Raw genomic sequence first — 18,844 nt, forward strand, 5'->3', positions numbered from 1 at the left:
ATATATATATATATATATATATATATATATATATATATATATATATATATATATATATATATATATATCAGGTGTCATTGGGCATCAAGGCAGGATACACCCTGGACGGAGTGCCAACCCGTCGCAGGGCACACACACACACTCATTCACTCACGCAATCACACACTAGGGACAATTTTCTAGAGATGCCAATCACTGCATGTCTTTGGACTGGGGAGGAAACCGGAGTACCCGGAGGAAACCCCCGAGGCACGGGGAGAACATGCAAACTCCACACACACAAGGCGGAGGCGGGAATCGAACCCCGACCCTGGAGGTGTGAGGCGAACATGCCCCCCTGGTGTCCCCACTAAACGTGCCCCCACTAAACGTGCCCCCACTAAGCCACCGTGCGCCCCTGGTCGAATTATTGCTAGGGACAATTGAGTGTTCCCTGGATATTGGTAGGGACATGTCCCTACTGTCCCTACCCAAATCAACGCCCTTGAGAATAGTGAAATAGCTTTCCGCTGATTAACGTTATAGATAAACGCCTCCACCTCTGACTCTGTGCTTCTCCGTCCAAATAAAGCAGACAGCTGATGATGCACTTTTGAAAGACTACAAAGCACGTGCGTAAAAGCAAAGTAAAAAAAAACACGCTCTTGGATCAAACTGATAAATAATTTTCTTTCCCATCCCATGTCCTGCATTTTAACATCATTTTTATTGTTTACTTTCATAAACACTTTTCATGGCTGAAGCCACCCTAAAAAAGGCCTAGAACTGCCCCTGTCTATAACTACATCTACATCTATATCTACATCCATCAAATCCTTATGAAAAGCTCATCCACTACCAGGGCCGTGCACAGGGGGGTGGCCAGAGCCACTGCCCCTCTGCCCTCATTGACTGAGGTGCCCCTGTTCCCCACCCCCACCGCTCCGCTCAGAGCATTCCCCTGATTCCGCTAATCCGCTCCAGGTTTTCCAGCTCGCTCCGCATGCTGCAAGTGCAGCATCACTCACAGTATGTGTCTGAGGCACTCTCTTGAAACTAGGACTGAACACGACGAGTTCACGAGTTCATGAAAGCTGTCGCATTAACAGGTAGGCTATGCAAGACAGCACTACCGGCCTCAACAGCCACTGTTGAACGCTCATTCTCTAAGTTGAAGCTGGTGAAAACTAAACTTCGTAATGTGTGTGGACAAGAATGACTCTCTGATCCTCTGCTTCTGGCCATTGAAAAAGACATCTCAATCATAAAAGATGAGGTTATTAAGATCTTTCAGGACATGGCACCAAATAGAAAGGTTTTTCTGTAAAAGGGAAAGGTAAATATAAAAATGTAAAACAGCAAATAGTTTCTGTTATTATCACCAATGTGTAATTGTGAATCATAAAATCTGTACACAGATTGACAGTGGCCAGTGTGAGAAGTGTGTCCTGGTGTTGGTCTTTAAGCTGCGTCCATGTGTCATCACGGAGGAGAACATCAGCAGCATGGTGTTAGTGTCCTCCATGTTGGAATCTCCCATCAGCACCCTGTACTAGTCCATTAGGACAGTGTTTTATCCTGCACTACACCAGGTACACACAGATATATACTTAATTTTCTAGTCACAACACATGAAATTGTGTATCATGTAAAACAGATTCAGGTAAGTTGAGGTGTGTCATATGCATATAATATGCAAATAATATGCAAATAAGGGTGCGTTATTACATCCATACTACTGATTTACTAAACAACTGGATGTTTTGATGTTATATAATATTTTTTTCAGGAATCAGACACAAATTACCCCTCCTTGAACCGCCACCTTATTGTGGTGGAGGGGTTTGCATGCCTGAATGATCCTAGGAGCTATGTTGTCTGGGGCTTTCTGCCCCTGGTAGGGTCTCCCAAGGCAAACAGGTCCTGGGTGATGGGCCAGACAAAGAGCGGTTCAGTACCCCTTATGAAGAAAGATACAGCAAGGTCCGTGATGTCGCCCGGTATGGTGCAACCGGGGCCCCACCCTGGAGCCAGGCCCGGGGTTGGGGCTCGCATGCGAGCGCCTGGTCGCCGGGTCTTACCTCAGGAGAAACCGTAAGGGGCTGGTGCAATGTGGATTGGGTGGCAGTCGAAGGCGGGAGCCTAGGCGACCCAATCCCTGGACACGGAATCTGGCTCTAGGGACATGGAATGTCACCTCGGTGGGGGGGGAAGGAGCCTGAGCTGGTGCGGGAGGTTGAGAGATACCGACTAGATATAGTTGGGCTCGCCTCCACGCACAGCTTGGGCTCTGGAACCCAACTCCTCGAGAGAGGCTGGGCTCTCTACTACTCTGGAGTTGCCCGCGGTGAGAGGCGGAGGGCTGGTGTGGGCTTGCTCATTGCCCCCCAGCTCAGCAGCCATGTGTTGGAGTTTACCCAACTCAAATTATCTTCAACTTCCACCTCCGGCAGAGCTTCAACCAGATCCCGAGGGAGGTTGGAGACATTGAGTCTGAGTGGACCATGTTCTCCACCTCTATTGTCGACGCGGCCGTGCAGAGCTGTGGCCGTAAGGTCTCCGGTGCCTGTCGTGGCGGCAATCCGCGAACCCGGAAGTAAGGGATGCCGTCAAGCTGAAGAAGGAGTCCTATCGAGCCTGGTTGGCTCGGTGGACTCCGGAGGCAGCTGATAGGTACTGGAGGGCCAAGCGAGCCTCAGCCCGGGTGGTTGCAGAGGCAAAAACCCGGGTCTGGGAGGAGTTCGGTAAGGCCATGGAGAAGGACTATCGGTTGGCCTCGAAGAAATTCTGGCAAACCGTCCGGCGCCTCAGGAGGGGGAAGCAGTGCCCTGCTCACACTGTATACAGTGGGAGTGGGAATCTGCTGACTTTGACTGGGGACATTCTTGGACGGTGGAAGGAGTACTTCAAGGATCTCCTCAACCCCACTGACATGTCTTCCACTGAGGAAGCAGAGGCAGAGGGCTCAGTTGAGGACTCGTCGATCCTCCAAGCTGAGGTCACTGAGGTGGTTGAGAAGCTCCTCAGTGGCAAGGCACCGGGGGTGGATGAGATCCGCCCTGAGTACCTCAAGTCTCTGGATGTTGTGGGGCTGTCTTGGTTGACACGCCTCTGCAACGTCGCGTGGTGGCTGGGGACAGTGCCTCTGGACTGGCAGACTGGGGTGGTGGTCCCTCTGTTTAAGAAGGGGGACCGGAGGGTGTGTTCCAACTACAGGGGGATCACACTACTCAGCCTCCCCGGAAAAGTCTATGCCAGGGTACTGGAGAGGAGAATTCGGCCGATAGTCGAACCTCGGATTCAGGAGGAACAATGAGGGTTTCGTCCCGGTCGTGGAACACTGGACCATCTCTATACCCTCACCAGGTTGCTGGAGGGTTCATGGGAGTTTGCCCAACCAGTCCACATGTGCTTTGTGGATCTGGAGAAGGCATTCGACTGTGTCCCTCGTGGTGATCTGTGGGGGGCGCTCTGGGAGTATGGGGCCCGGGGCCCTCTGCTAAGGGCTGTCCGGTCCCTATATGACCGGAGCAGGAGTTTGGTTCGCATTGCCGGCAGTAAGTCAGACTTGTTCCTGGTGCATGTTGGACTCCGGCAGGGCTGCCCTTTGTCACCGGTCCTGTTCATTATTTATATGGACAGGATTTCTAGGCGCAGTCGGGGGCCAGAGGGAGTCCAGTTTGGGGACCACAGGATTTCGTCTCTGCTTTTTGCAGATGATGTTGTCCTGTTGGCTTCTTCAAATCAGGACCTTCAGCGTGCACTGGGACAGTTTGCAGCCGAGTGTGAAGCGGCGGGGATGAGAATCAGCACCTCCAAGTCCGAGGCCATGGTTCTCAGCCGGAAAAGGGTGGCTTGCCCCCTTCAGGTTGGTGGAAAGCTCCTGCCTCAAGTGGAGGAGTTTAAGTATCTTGGGGTCTTGTTCACGAGTGAGGGAAGGATGGAGCGGGAGATCGATCAGGCGGATCATCGATATACCGGTCTGTTGTGGTAAAGAAAGATAGATCGACTCTATTTACCAGTCGATCTACGTTCCTACCCTCACCTATATTCATGAGCTTTGGGTCATGACCGAAAGGACAAGATCCCGGATACAGGCGGCCGAAATGAGTTTCCTCTGCAGGGTGGCTGGGCGCTCCCTTAGAGATAGGGTGAGGAGCTCGGTCACTCAGGAGGAGCTCAGAGTAGAGCCGCTGCTCCTCCATATCGAGAGGAGTCAGCTGAGGTGGCTCGGGCATCTGTTCCGGATGCCTCCTGGACGCCTCCCTGGGGAGGTGTTCCGGGCATGTCCAACCAGGTAGAGGCCCCGGGGAAGACCTAGGACACGCTGGAGGGACTATGTCTCTCGGCTGGCCTGGGAACGCCTCGGTATTCCCCCGGAGGAGCTGGAGGAAGTGTCTGGGGAGAGGGAAGTCTGGGTGTCCCTGCTCAGACTGCTGCACCCGCGACCCGGCCCCGTATAAGCGGTAGAAGATGGATGGATGGATGCATGGATGGATGGATGGATGGATGGAGACACAAATTAGTTTATATCTCATTTCATTGTTTGTGTGTGTGTGTGTGTGTTCACATGTTCGTGCACACAGGCTGAAAAGTGGAGTCAGACCTTTGATCCTCGGCTGCAGTCTTTGCTCAGTGAGCTGGAGGCCGGTTTGGGCTCCGTGCTTCGAAACACATCCAAAGAATTCTGGGAGAAAGACACTTTCAGGGGATGATGTTCTTGGTGAGTATGTGAGAGAAATAGCACAATGCACTTTGTGGTTTGTGGCCCATGTCTGTTGCTGACTCTGTGTGTGTGTGTGTGTGGTGTGTGTGTGTGTGTGTGTAGGGATGTTGACTCCATGTGATGAGTTTCAGTACTGGGCTGAAGTGAGTCTTTCAGCAGAGAGAAGCAGTGAAAGAGAGCGAGCCAAGCACTTTTCTGAACTGTTTAAACCCATAGAGAAGGTATACACACACACACACAACACACACACACATTCACACACATGCACACACAATTTGAAAGCTTTTTATTTTTAATTAATATTACATTTCCACCAATTGAGTCCAAGAGTAGTGAGTAGTTCTGTGCATCAAGTCTTTTCCTTCTCGCTGTTATATGAATAACACACAGTGGAAATTGGGAAGTAATCCACATCACAGTGGTATGTCGATCCTCAACACGTTAAGGAACGCTGACCGGTTGTCGACCTGCGTAATGGCAGCTACGTACAGTCGCTCCCTCAACAGCCTCTACAGATCGCCTTGCTTGTCATGTTATCAAGAAAGCTAAAGTTTTAAGTCAAAAATCTCACTATTGCATAGCACTGATACTGGAGACTTGTTAATAGTTAATATGAGAGTTAATAGTTAATATGTTAATAGGAGACTTGGAGACTTGGTGTTTGTGTTTGTGGTGTTTGTGGTTTGTGTGTGTGTATTTTGTGTTTGTGTGTGTGTGGGTTTGTTTGTGTGTGTATGTGTTTGTTTCTGTGTTTGTGGTATTGGTGTGTGTGTGTCTGTGTGTGTGTGTGTGTGTGTGTGTGTGTTACAGGGTGTGCAAGTGAGCAATATGCATGCATGGAGACAGCACTGGAATCATTAACTGTATAAAGCCCTGGAGTTTCAGTATCAGTGTGGACTTGACGCACTCAACAAGAACCTTCCGGAAATACACATAGACCTCGTGTTTAAGTGAGAATCTTTGTATCTGTGTGTGTGTGTGTGTGTGTTGGACTGGATTATTCTGGAAAATTCTGTGTATTACTGGGTGCAGTGTGTCTTTTGTATGAGGGTTTGTTACAGGTGTGTGTCTGTGTGTGTGTGTGTGTGTGTGTGTGTGCAGGCAGGGCCGCACACAGTTCCGGCCTGTGTGAGGAGCTGCGTATGAGGTACTACAGAGAGTTGAAGCGCTTCATCAGCATCCCCAATCAATTCAGAGGTGTGTATGAAAGCGATAAGGGGCGGGGTCTATATTCAGCGCTATGATTGACAACAACTCCCGAGCTTTCATCACCATCTACAACAATGCTGAGCAGCTGTTCAGCAGACTGCAGCAAGTACAGGACACATTCAGGGTGAGCGGACACACACACACACACACACACTCACACATACACACACTTCTCTAGTCAGGTGTACCTGTATTTATTAAATTACGTATATAGTTAAAGGTGAACGACAAAAACAGACTGAATAGATGGATGGATAGATAGATAGATAGATAGATAGATAGATAGATAGATAGATAGATAGATAGATAGATAGACAGACAGACAGACAGACAGACAGACACTGACTGACAGACAGACAGACACTGACTGACAGATGGAAAATGCAACTGTGCCACAGCTACAGCAAGACTTTAAGTATTAGAATAAATTTTTCCCCTTCCTCTGGCCCTTTTCTCACAGGGAGTTGTGTTAATATGAGTGTGTTGAGTGCTGGGTCTTTCCCTCCTCCTCCTCTGGTGCGTCCCCATATGGCTGTATGTGTCCCATGCGCTTGTGTGTACAACGCTGACTCTTGGTTTCTGTCTTATGGTTGAGTGTGTAAATATCTCTCTCTCTCTCACACACACACATACACATACACACACATACACACACACACACATACATACACACACACACATACACACATACACACATACACACACATACACACATATACACACACACACACTCACACACACACATTCACACACAGACACACACACAGACACACACACAAAAACACACAGCTACACACACAAACACACACACACGCATTCTCTCTCACACACACACATACACACACACAGACACACACACCACAAACACACAAAAAACACACCATAAACACACACAAACACCCACACACACTCACAAACACACACACTAAAACACACACACAAACATGCACAAAAACACACACACACAAATACACACAAACACAAACAAATACATGCACACACAAACACCCTTTATTTTTTTCTCTGTCAGGTGGAGGTGATGAAGAGCAGCGTCTCAGGCCGGATCAGTGTGTACTTACAGGAGCTGCGGAAGTTTCGCTCTCGATGGGATCAGCTCCGACCCACAGATGATGTCATCGAGTCATATGACCCCGATGCTCTGCAGCGGTGTGTGGAGCGGGTGAGGGAGAAGAGAGAGGAATTTAATGAGCTCTAAAACACACGGACAAGGCTGCTGTATGACACACACACACACACACACACTTTCTGTCTGTTAAATACTTTTATTGCGATTTCAGAATATTGCTCATTATAACTGATATTTTTTCCGCACAATACTGCAACATATAATATTACATCAGCGTAATTAAGGTTTATACACATCTGTGTATGTAGGGAGGATTGTGAGCACTTTGAGCTCGATGTTCCAGACATGTCTCTTGCATTGGACACACTACATGACCTTCAGCGTTGTTCAGACATGTGGAGCCTATATGAGGAGTTTCAAAACACACTCAACACCAGTGCACAGCAGGACTGGATCACCTTCAGGTGTGTATATTCACACACTCACACACACACACAATATGATATGATAAAACATCTGTTTTTCACATAGCAAAACAAGTTCTTCACATAGCAGCACTATTTTATTGTTTGCTGTGTGTTTTCCCTGCAGGAGCAGGACACATGAGTTTGAGGAGTTTGTGTTCATGTGGCACGATCACCTGAGGAAGCAGGAGGAACACAACACCATGACGGTGATGCTGTAAAAAGAAGTGGATAAGTACAAGGTATGAGTTCCATTCTTTTCTCTGATTGTTCAGGAGATTTAAAAAATGCCCAGTTCTATCTGGCAGCTTCCTCGTGATCAAACAACGTGTGTGTGAGAGGTGATCACCTGTCTCAAGATCACTGGCTGGATCTGTTCAGATTGCTCCACCTCTCCAAAGGAACCACACTGGAGAAACTCTTGTTCAAGATCTGCTGACCGTCTCACACACCATCATAGATCGAGCCTTGGACTTAAAGGTACACACAAGCACACACAGATACATGTCTCATGTGGGTTTCTTTACTTGTTCCTCAGCAGATTTAATGAGCTGATTTTATTTCTGCTCCAGAATGGGGATTTTACTGTGGATCATTGAGGGAATCATTGAGGGATTTCTGACAGCGCTGTAGCTGATCCTGCAGTGTATTCAAAGCATTTCTCATTCCCGCTCGTGTGGTTAGAGACGTCACTCTGGTGTCTCTCTGCACATCCGACATGATGGCCCTAAACACACAAACACACACATACATCTCTATCTTGTCTTCTCCATACACAGTATGCATACTTCCCACACACACAGACACACACACAGTCACAGTTTCCTTACCTGAAGTCCTGGTCCACCCTGTGAAGGCGGGCCTGTTCTCACGGCAATGCACCACGCCCATATAAGGGATCAAGGTAGAACCACTTCCTCTGGATGCTGTTGAGGCTCTGCAGGAAGTCATCGAGATCAGTGAGACGAGTCTCCCACAATGACACCTTGTCGTGGAAGCGCTGATAATATGGTGAGTCCTTCAGAGACTGCAGCAGACACCGATTATCTCCAACCTCCACAAAGACACATACTGTAAAGGGTTAAGCAATCAACACTTAACAGATCATCTCGCATGTCTCCATCTCTTACCTGATTCATGACGTCGCTCCACTCGCGAATGAGGCTGATGTGAGTGCCGGTGCTGTTGGTGTACTCAGTGAGAGAGAAACATGCTAAAGCAGCCCACAGCTCCACCTCACGCTGCGCCTCATGGATACTAATCTCTGCATGAGCACGACTTTTCAGGTCCTACAGAGAGAGAAAGAGAGAGAGAGAGAGAGAGAGAGAGAGAGAGAGAGAGAGAGAGAGAGAGAGAGAGAGAGAGATTAACCTAACCTTCTTTACAGCAGCATCTCCACTGAGGTTCTGGTAACTTCTAAGCATTTGGCAAGAGCACATGACTCACATGACACACACATGCACACAAGCTCACACACACACATGCAAAAACACATGCACACGCACCCGCGCACACACATACACATGCACACAAGCTCGCACACACATGCACAAACACACAAACATACGCACAAACACACACACACACAAACACACACACGTACACAAACACGCACATACTGTACTCACTCAATCTCCCACACACACACACACGCACACACACACACACATCAGTGAACTTGTCTCAGGATGTTGGTTTGTCTAATAAGCCTGTAGATCCAGGTGACCTGTCCTTCTATAGTTAGTATGCTGATGTCTCAATGCTGAGGTTTTATTCTTACATGTTGAGAAGCCTAAAGAAATATCACATTTGTGTGCTCTGATCTGTGTGACCTCTGATCTGTGTGACCTCTGACCTTCACAGGAGAAACGTTCTGCTTTCCTCATTTCTATTTTATCGGCGATGACGACCTGCTGGACATACTGGGCCAAGCCACAAATCCCACTGTTATCCAGACACATCTGAAGAAGCTGTTTGCAGGTAACACACACACAGACACACACATACACAGACACACACGCGTGCACACATACACGCGCGCACACACACACACACGCGTGTACACACACATGCACACACACACACAGACACGCACACACAGACACGCACACATAGACACACACAAACACACACACGCGTGCACACACACAGACACGCACACACACACACACTTATGCGCTGATGCTTTGTCTGGAATGTTTTGTGTGTGTGTGTGTGTGTGTGTGTCTGTGTGTGTGTGACTGTGTGTGACTGTGTGTGTGTATGTGTGTGTGTGGGAATCCACAGTGTGGACTTTGATTCAAGCTGCTGCAGAATCACAGCCATGAAGTCACTAGGAGAGTCTGTCCCTCTGAGGAACACAATCACCATCTCTAATGATGTAGAGGTCTGACATACACACACACACACACACACACACACACACACACACACGCACATGGTATGTAATGAGGTTTTATACTGCTGGTGAACTCAGGAACAGGTAGACAGATAGACACACAGACCAAAGAATAGAGCAAAAAACTTTTGCTGTTATAGGAAAATAATCAAAAATGATGTGATGAAGCTCAGTTACTGTCACCAACTTGAAGTTGATTAATTTCCAGTAATAACACATCCCAAATTTTTTATTTGTCCTGTACCAAAACTGTTTAGAAGCAGATCTCTTAGAAGTGGTGAACACCTCAATTCTTTCTGGGACTTTTCCAAACTCCCTGAAAACTGCAATTGTTAAGCCCCTTCTGAAAACGAGCAGTCTTGCGGAGTCCCACAAGGCTCAATTCTCGCTCCACTCTTGTTCGCTATCATCTCAAAAACATTGCAAGAATTAGATGTTTTGTTTTCAGGCAAGACTTGAGTAAACTTGTGGTCTCCTCACCAGCTTTCCCAAGAAGACCATTAGACAGCTGCAGCTCATTGAGAACGCTGCTGCCAGGGTTCTGACTAGAAGCAGAAAATCAAAGTCTGAACTGATTGCACTGTGTATAATATAAAACTTTCCTATATACAGTTATACACTGATGTGTGTGTGTGTGTGTGTGTGTGTGTGTGTGTGTGTGTGTGTGTGTGTGTATTTGTGTGATTTAGGGCATTGATGTGAAGTCTATGGGTCGTATCTGTGGGTTTGATAAAGTGTGGAGCTAGGGGCTGTTTCGATGTGTTTAATCGTCTGGAGGAAGCTGTGCTCTCTGCAGTGTCCATGCAGATCCAAGCCATTCAGGACTCACTGAGACAGCATCGAGACACCTGTCACCTGGGCAAAGAGGTGACACACACGCACACACACCACACACACCTAACTGAACTCTAGTAGAACTTGCAGGTGACTGGTGCTTGTGTGTGTGTGTGTGTGTGTCTAGGTGGAGCTAGACCCAAACTCTGGTGTGTTCATCACTTTGAATCCTGCCGGCAAAGGCTATGGAGGGAGACAGAAACTTCCAGACAATCTCAAGCAACTTTTCCATCCGGTTGCCATGACAACCCCTGATAACGAGCTCATTGCTGAAGGGCATCCTTTACTCTGAGGGCTTCAAACAGGGGAAGGAGCTTGCACACAAACACACGGCTGTATTCAACCTGGCTAGGTTAACACACACACAGAGACACACACACAGACACACAGACAAACACACACACATATACACATACACACACACACGTACACACATACACATACACACACGCACACAGACACACATACACACACACACACACACACACAGACACACACAAAAACATTATTCCAATACACACTTCTTGTGGCTTCAGTCAGATTACACTTTTTTTACACTCAGGATAACACTTCCTCTTGTCTTTTTTTTGTCTAATCTGGAGGGACAAATTGTGGTGCCTCTTTTCCTTACTTGTTGATGATGGGCTTCATAGTGTTCCATGACACATCTAATGATATTGATAATCGATATTTTTTAACAGGGTGTGTAAACTTTTATCTGCAGTATACTAGTATCACTAGGGATTACAGTTTTCAGATGTTGTTGGTATTTTTGTGTTTATGTTAGTGTGAGTGTTATTGACTGTGTGAATGTATGTATGTGTGTGTAGAGAGCTACTGACCCCTCAGCAGCATTATGACTGGGGGCTGCGTGCGCTGAAGGCTGTGGGAATTTATTACAGCTACAGAGGAAACAGCACTTACAAGGTATAATAACAATGTTATTATTATTATTATTATTATTATTATTATTATTATTATTATTATTATTATTATTACTATTCATTCTTTAGCAGCAGCAGTGCATTAACCCACTATTTTCCCCTCTTCACCTTGACTTCTGTGTAGTGGTGTGAGTGTGTTAGTGGTGCAGACTCTCAGGTTGAACACACTCTCAAAGCTGATGTTCTCAGACAGCACTCGCTTTGAAGCCTTGCTCAGAGACATCTTTCCTGCTGTGGAACTCGACGAAGTGCACTACGAAGAGCTGAAGGCTGCTCTACTGGGTGCTTATGAAGAAACACAGCTCGAAGATCATACCTAGACAGGTACACACATATCGATTAAAGAAAGTATTAGGGCTATAAATTGTATAATAGTGTGTATGGGCTAGTAAAGGGTAAGTGTGTGTGTGTGATTGTAGGTCAGGAAGGCTCTAGAGCTGTATGAACAGATGAGGCAGAGAATGGGCGTGGTCATGGTGGGTCCGAGCGGCTCTGGGAAATCAACTGTGTGGCGTCTGTTGCGTGCTGCTCTGAAGCGCCTCGGCATTACGGTGCAGCACCACACCGTTAACCCTAAAGCACTGAGCCGACAGCAGTTGCTGGGACACATGGACATGGACACGCGTGAATGGAGTGATGGAGTCATCACTGCTGCTTCCAGACACGTCATCCGGGAACATCAAGGTGAAACAACACACAGTCTTCCATAAAAGCTCACTGAACAACACACACAATCACCAACCAGTGTGTCACAAAGCTCCGTCTTTATCTTCTTCGGTCTGTGTTCCTTTGTTGTTAACTCTCCTTATCACTCTATCCATCTATCTTTTTTGCTGTGGTCTTTCTTTCTTTCTTTCTTTCTTTCTTTCTTTCTTTCTTTCTTTCTTTCTTTCTTTCTTTCTTTCTGTATTTCTTTCTTTCTGTATTTATCTCTGTATTTCTCACTGTAGAGGTGAGTGCTTGAAACAACAAGTGACACACGTTGTTTTGTGTCTGTTTGTGTGTGTGCGTGTTTCGCTGTGTGTTTTTGTGTGTGTGTGTCAGTGTGTCTGTTTGTGTGTCTGTGCGTGTTTCACTGTGCGTCTGTTTGTGTGTCTGTGTTTGTGCATGTGTTTGTTTGTGTGTGTGTCTGTGCGTGTTTCTCTGTGTGTGTGTTTGTGTGTCTGTGCATGTTTCTGTGTGTGTTTGTCTGTGTCTGTGAGTGTTTCTCTGTGTGTGTGTGTGTCTGTGCGTGTTTCTCTGTGTGTGTTTTTGTGTGTGCGTGTTTGTGTGTGTATGTTTGTGTGTGTCTGTGCGTGTTTCTCTGTGTGTATGTTTGTGTGTGTCTGTACCTGTTTCTGTGTGTGTGTGTCTGTTTGTGTGTGTGTCTGTTTGTGTGTGTGTGTCTGTTTGTGTGTGTCTGTTTGTGTGTGTTTGTGTGTCTGTGCATGTTTCTGTGTGTTGTGTGTGCGTGTGTTTGTGTGTGTCTGTGCGTGTTTCTGTGTGTGTGTTTGTGTGTCTGTGCGTGTTTCTCCGTGTGTGTGTTTGTGTGTTTCTGTGCGTGTTTCTCTGTGTTTGTGTGTGTGTGTGTTTGCATGCAGAATGTTGTTGCGTTATGTGTTTTCTAGGCTACGATCCACTCAGGTGGCAGTGATTCACTGCAGTGCTCAGACAACATCGCGACACGTCCTGCAGAAACTCACTAAAACATGCGTGTGCATCAGCTCCAACACACACCGAGTGTACCAGCCACGTGACTGCTAGCGGATTGTCCTCTACCTCAAAGACATCAACCTCCCCAAACCAGACAAGTGGGGAACCAGCAACCTGATCACTTTCCTTCAACAGGTATTAAATTCACTTACACACACACACACACACAGTGAGAGAAAAATCATGTATGTCTCTGCATCTCTCAGGTGTTGACGTATCAGGGGTTTTATGATGAAAGTCTAGAGTGGGTTGGTTTGGAGAACATTCAGATTGTTTGTTCTATGTCAGCTGGAGGCGCTGTGGGACCCCACACACTCACCTCCTGCTTTACCTCCATAGTGCGCATCTGTACCATGGAGTGAGTCATAAACCAACTCAACTCTTTCATTTGAATCTATTTTTACTTCGACTCCACCACTAAAGTGCAGTCCTAACGTGTGTTTGTGTTTCTCTGCAGTTATCCTGATAGAGAACAGCTGCAGACAATCTATAGTGCATATCTTTCACCTGTGTTGCAAAGAACTCTGGGTAGTCATCCCACCTGGAGTTCTGCTGGGAAGATTCATCAGATGGCTGGATCCTTAGTCCAAATCTATGAGCAGGTCTGCTCTCATTGGCTGAAGGATAATATGTTTGTTTGTCTGTGTACGTGTATGGTCAGTCTGACGTGTGTGTGTGTTTCAGGTGATGGTTAAGTTCACCGTCGATGACCAAAGTCACTACCTGTTCACCCCATGATAGCTGACTCAGTGGCTACTGAACCTTCTCAGATATGACCTGACTGCAGGTGAGCACTAAACACTTAAGTATGGATTTGGAGTGGAAGATGTTCTTGTTAGGAAGCTAATTAGATATAAATTTCAGTGTTCAGAACATTGCAGACACCAACTAGCCCTCCTAATGACTGCACTTCCACCAAGAACACTAATTAGGTGTGAACTTTTATAAAAAAGATGGACCCTGATATTGTCTCTCTGTCTCTGTTACTGCTACCAATGAGTTGATACGGTACAGTACGTCTCATATAATCACACATACACGTGAGCCTGTACAGCTGATTTGTTACCTAACAGGTATATTGTGTGTCTGTGTGTGTGTGTGTGTGTGTGTGTGTGTGTGTGTGTGGGTAAATGCCTTACTCCCACAGACTCTGTGTTGGAGGTGGTAGATGTACGAGGCTCTTCAGAGACAAACTCGCCTCAGATAAAGACCTGCATGCAAGAGACAACATTCTCAGCTCTGTTATTCAAGGAGATTGGGTTCTGATGTGCTGGACAACCTGTCTGGTAACACACACACATTACAGACACTACACATATACACATTACACACACACAGCACACACACAATACACACACACACTTCACACAAACACACACACTTCACACACACTACACATATACACATTACACACACACACACACACACTACACACACTTCACACACAAACACACGCACACACACACACACACACACACTATACCCACACTATACACACACACTATACACTACACACACTTCAGACACACACACACTTCACACACACACACTCACACACTCACACATGCACACACACACGCACTACACCAACACACACACACATACTATACACACGCACTACACACACTTCACACATACACACTCACACACACTCAGTACACACACACACACATGCACACAATGCACGAACACACACACACTACACACACACGATACACACTATACACTCACAGCAAATTTATTTATGTGGTTTTTGCTTGTTTGTCAGACACATACTTTGTGACATGGGGTGCAAGTCATGAAAGCCGTAGTCACAGTAAACTCCTCCCTCTTTATGGGAAACCTCTTGGTCGTCTTAACTCCAGTGACCTTACAGAAGTCATCTGCAAGGTCAGACCAGGGAAATTGAGTGTATGTGTGTGTACACGTGTGTGTGAGAGCGTGAGTGAGCGTGTGTGAGTGTGTCTGATTTCAACTATGTGAATTGAAATAGTTTTTCACACTGACTCTCTCTTCTTTCTCTCTTTCTCCATTGGGGGTTCTTCAGTATGAACGTAAGAATCGGGAGCTGGAGCTGTTGATCTTTCCCGAGGTGTTAGACTCTGTGTGTCGTGTAGACCGGGTACTATCTGCTCCAGCTGGGTGTGTGTTGCTAGCGGGTCAGAGCAGCGTGGGTTGACGCACAGCAGTGTGTTTGGTCACACACACTCAAACACTTTAGGAGTGACCTTAAAACAGTGAGCATCTCATTGACTGGAACACACTGCCTGTCTGTCTGTCTGTCTGTCTGTCTGGATGGGTCTTTATGGCCTCTCTGTATGTCTGTCTTTATTGTCAGTCAATAAACTTTCATACAGTATACTGATTAGTATAAATGACCCGTGTGCATGTGTGTGTGTGTGTGTGTGTGTGTGTGTGTGTGTGTGTGTGTGTGTGTGTGTATACATGCACCGATGTAGGTGATGCAGATGGCAGGTGTAAAAGGACAGCAGACCGTACTGTTGTTGGAGGATCATCAGTTTGTACATCCCTCCTTTCTGGAGATGGTCAACAGCCTGCCCTCATCATGTCAGTGTGTAACAAGGTGTGTACTGTGTGTTGTTTATTCATGGAGCACCGCATAGGGTTTTATAGTGTGTGTGTGTGTGTGTGTGTTACAGGTGAAGTTCCTGGGCTGTACTCTACAGAAGAACTGGAGCCTTTACTGTTGTCTCTGGAAGATCAGGCAGCACAAGATGGATTCCTCAGACCTCTGTTTAACTACTACACACACCGTTAGTACACAAACGCACATCAGTATAGTAACATGCCGTGCACTTGTAATGACCGTGTGAGTGTGTGTGTGTGTGTGTGTGTGTGTGTGTGTGTTTGTTTAGGTGTACAGCAGAACCTCCATGTGGTGCTGATCATGGACTGCACTAAGGAAAACTTCACCATTAACTGCGAGAGCAACCTGGCAGTGTGCAGTGGCTGGAGGGATGGAGAGACAGCAGCATGAAGAAGGTAGTGAGAGCGAGAGAGAGAGAGAGAGAGAGAGAGAGAGCGAGAGAGAGAGAGCTGGCAGGATGATGTGTGTAGTCATTGTGTTGTGTGGACGTCACTGTGTACATGTAAATCACCTCTGTTGTGAACACACGTGCATTTGCAGTTTATTAAACGGTTGTGGATTGTGTTGCAGATTCCTGAGATGTTTCTGTCTGAAATGGAAGAGGAGAAAAGCTCAGGAAAAAACACAAAGAGGCACAAAACAGGTGTGTGTGTGTGTGTGTGTGTGTGTGTGTGTGTGTGTGTGTTTTGGTTAAAGATTAAGTGCTTTGTATTTTTTCCAATGCCTTAAGTCTTTTTAACGCTTTTCAATCGGTTGCTGTTTGGTGGTTTTTCCACAGATTTCTTCCACTTGTTTCTGATGATTCACGAGTCGTGTCATGATTTCGGAGCGACACCTAACTGATACTTGAGATTTCTCAAGGTGTATCAGTCCATTTACAGCACAAAGAAGAGAGAGCTCACTGAGACGCAGCAGCACCTACAGGTACAGTATGTACACACACAGAGGCAGAGAGAAAGAAAGTGCTGAAACTTTAAACACTGATCATGTGCAGTTCTTGAGATATTTATCTCTCTTCTACCTGTGTGTGTGTGTTTGTGTGTGTGTAGGCAGGTGTTGCTAAGCTACAGTAAACGAAGCCAAGTCACTGGTTGATGAGCTGAAGAGGCGTGCTGCTGAGCATGTTACTGAAAACCAAACAGACAGAGGCAGATGCAGCTCAGGAAGTGCCATTGAAGGGATTGATGATGGACTGTAAGAAGTCCAGGTGAACTCCACAGACCAGGAGCAGATTAACCTCATTACTATAACCGCAGATCATGATATTAAAAAATATATCTGTTTTATTACAATAACCATTATCACATACATTTTAAATACATATGGTGTGTTGTGTGTGTGTGTGTGTGTGTGTGTGTGTGTGTGTGTGTGTGTGTGTGTGTGTGTGTGTGTGTGTGTGTGTGTGTGTGTGTGTGTGTGTGTGTGTGTGTGTGTGTGTGTGTGTGTGTGTGTGTGTGTGTGTGTGTGTGTGTGTGTGTGTGTGTAGGGGGCACGGTGGCTTAGTGGTTAGCACGTTCGCCTCACACCTCCAGGGTTGGGGGTTCGATTCCCGCCTCCGCCTTGTGTGTGTGGAGTTTGCATGTTCTCCCCGTGCCTCGGGGGTTTCCTCCGGATACTCCGGTTTCCTCCCCCGGTCCAAAGACATGCATGGTAGGTTGATTATCATCTCTGGAAAATTGTCCGTAGTGTGTGATTGCGTGAGTGAATGAGAGTGTGTGTGTGTGCCCTGCGATGGGTTGGCACTCCGTCCAGGGTGTATCTTGCCTTGATGCCTGATGACGCCTGAGATAGGCACAGGCTCCCCATGACCCGAGGTAGTTCGGATAAGCGGTAGAAAGTGAGTGAGTGAGTGTGAGTGTGAGTGTGTGTGTGTGTGTGTGTGTGTGTGTGTGTGTGTGTGGCCCCTGGTGGAAGAGGTGAAGCAGGCTGTTAGAAACATCAGACCGGAGTCTCTCTCTGAGATCCGCTCACAGCGAATGCCGCAGGATGTCATCAGGGACATTCTGGAGGGAGTGCTGAGGCTCAGGGGAATATTTGACACTTCCTGGGTCAGCATGAAGAGGTGAGATACTAAATGAAATTGTCACAATTTCATCGGAGAAGCAGCTTTTATCTCTTAACTAAAACTATTTTATCGACACGCTTTTGTAGAAAAACATTTAAATGTAACACGGGTCCTACTTCTTGCCTTATCGTAAGCCTTTCTTCGCTTTCTTTCTTTGTTTTTATCCTCCATGTCATTGTTAAAACCGCTTTCTGCTAATGTCACACATGTGCACTGAACACTCTCTCCGCCCATATTGACAAGCCACGCCCCTTTCTGCTCATTGGCTACACGTTTGTTTTGAATTTTTGATTTTTTTATTAATCGGCCCGACTCAGTTTTCTGAAACATTTCTCAAAAATCGGAGACCCTGCCTTTAAAGTATTTATTTATTTATTTATTCATTCACTGAGCATCATTTTGCTCAAGTGCGAAAAATCTAATCATGACAACACTACAGGTGTGATGAGTGTGTAACACACATTACACACACAGTTTTCTTGGCAAAACATTTGCACTCAGTACTTCTGCTTTTTTCTTGACCGTGTCTTTTAGTTTCTTGGCTAAACGTGGCGTGAGGGAGGACATCGTGACGTTCGACGGCAGAAACATCACACATGAGATCCGGGAGAGTGTTGAAGAGTTACTGCACAGGAACAAGGCCTCGTTTGATCCAAAGTTTTCACACACACACCACACACACCACACAAACACCACACACACACGCACACACACACGCGCGCACACACACGCGCACACACACGCGCACACACACGCACACACACATGCGCACACACATGCGCACACACATGCGCACACACACATGCGCACACACACACGCGCACACACACACATGCAC

The 18,844-nt window shown here is 46.7% G+C and overlaps 1 protein-coding gene and 1 pseudogene across 1 annotated transcript in view; both read left to right on the forward strand.

The window, feature by feature from the left end:
• Positions 1-12,479, forward strand: part of LOC132858879 (cytoplasmic dynein 2 heavy chain 1-like) — a 133,786-nt gene extending 121,307 nt beyond the window's left edge. Inside the window, exon 13 of the mRNA XM_060889423.1 lies at positions 12,355-12,479. The gene's annotated coding sequence lies outside the window, so the exon portion shown is untranslated. The remainder of the gene's footprint in view (positions 1-12,354) is intronic.
• Positions 1-18,844, forward strand: part of LOC132858906 (histone H3-like) — a 136,213-nt pseudogene that overhangs the window by 101,874 nt on the left and 15,495 nt on the right.

The sequence above is a fragment of the Tachysurus vachellii genome, chromosome 16, assembly GCF_030014155.1.
Source record: "Tachysurus vachellii isolate PV-2020 chromosome 16, HZAU_Pvac_v1, whole genome shotgun sequence".
Taxonomy (NCBI): Eukaryota; Metazoa; Chordata; class Actinopteri; order Siluriformes; family Bagridae; genus Tachysurus; species Tachysurus vachellii.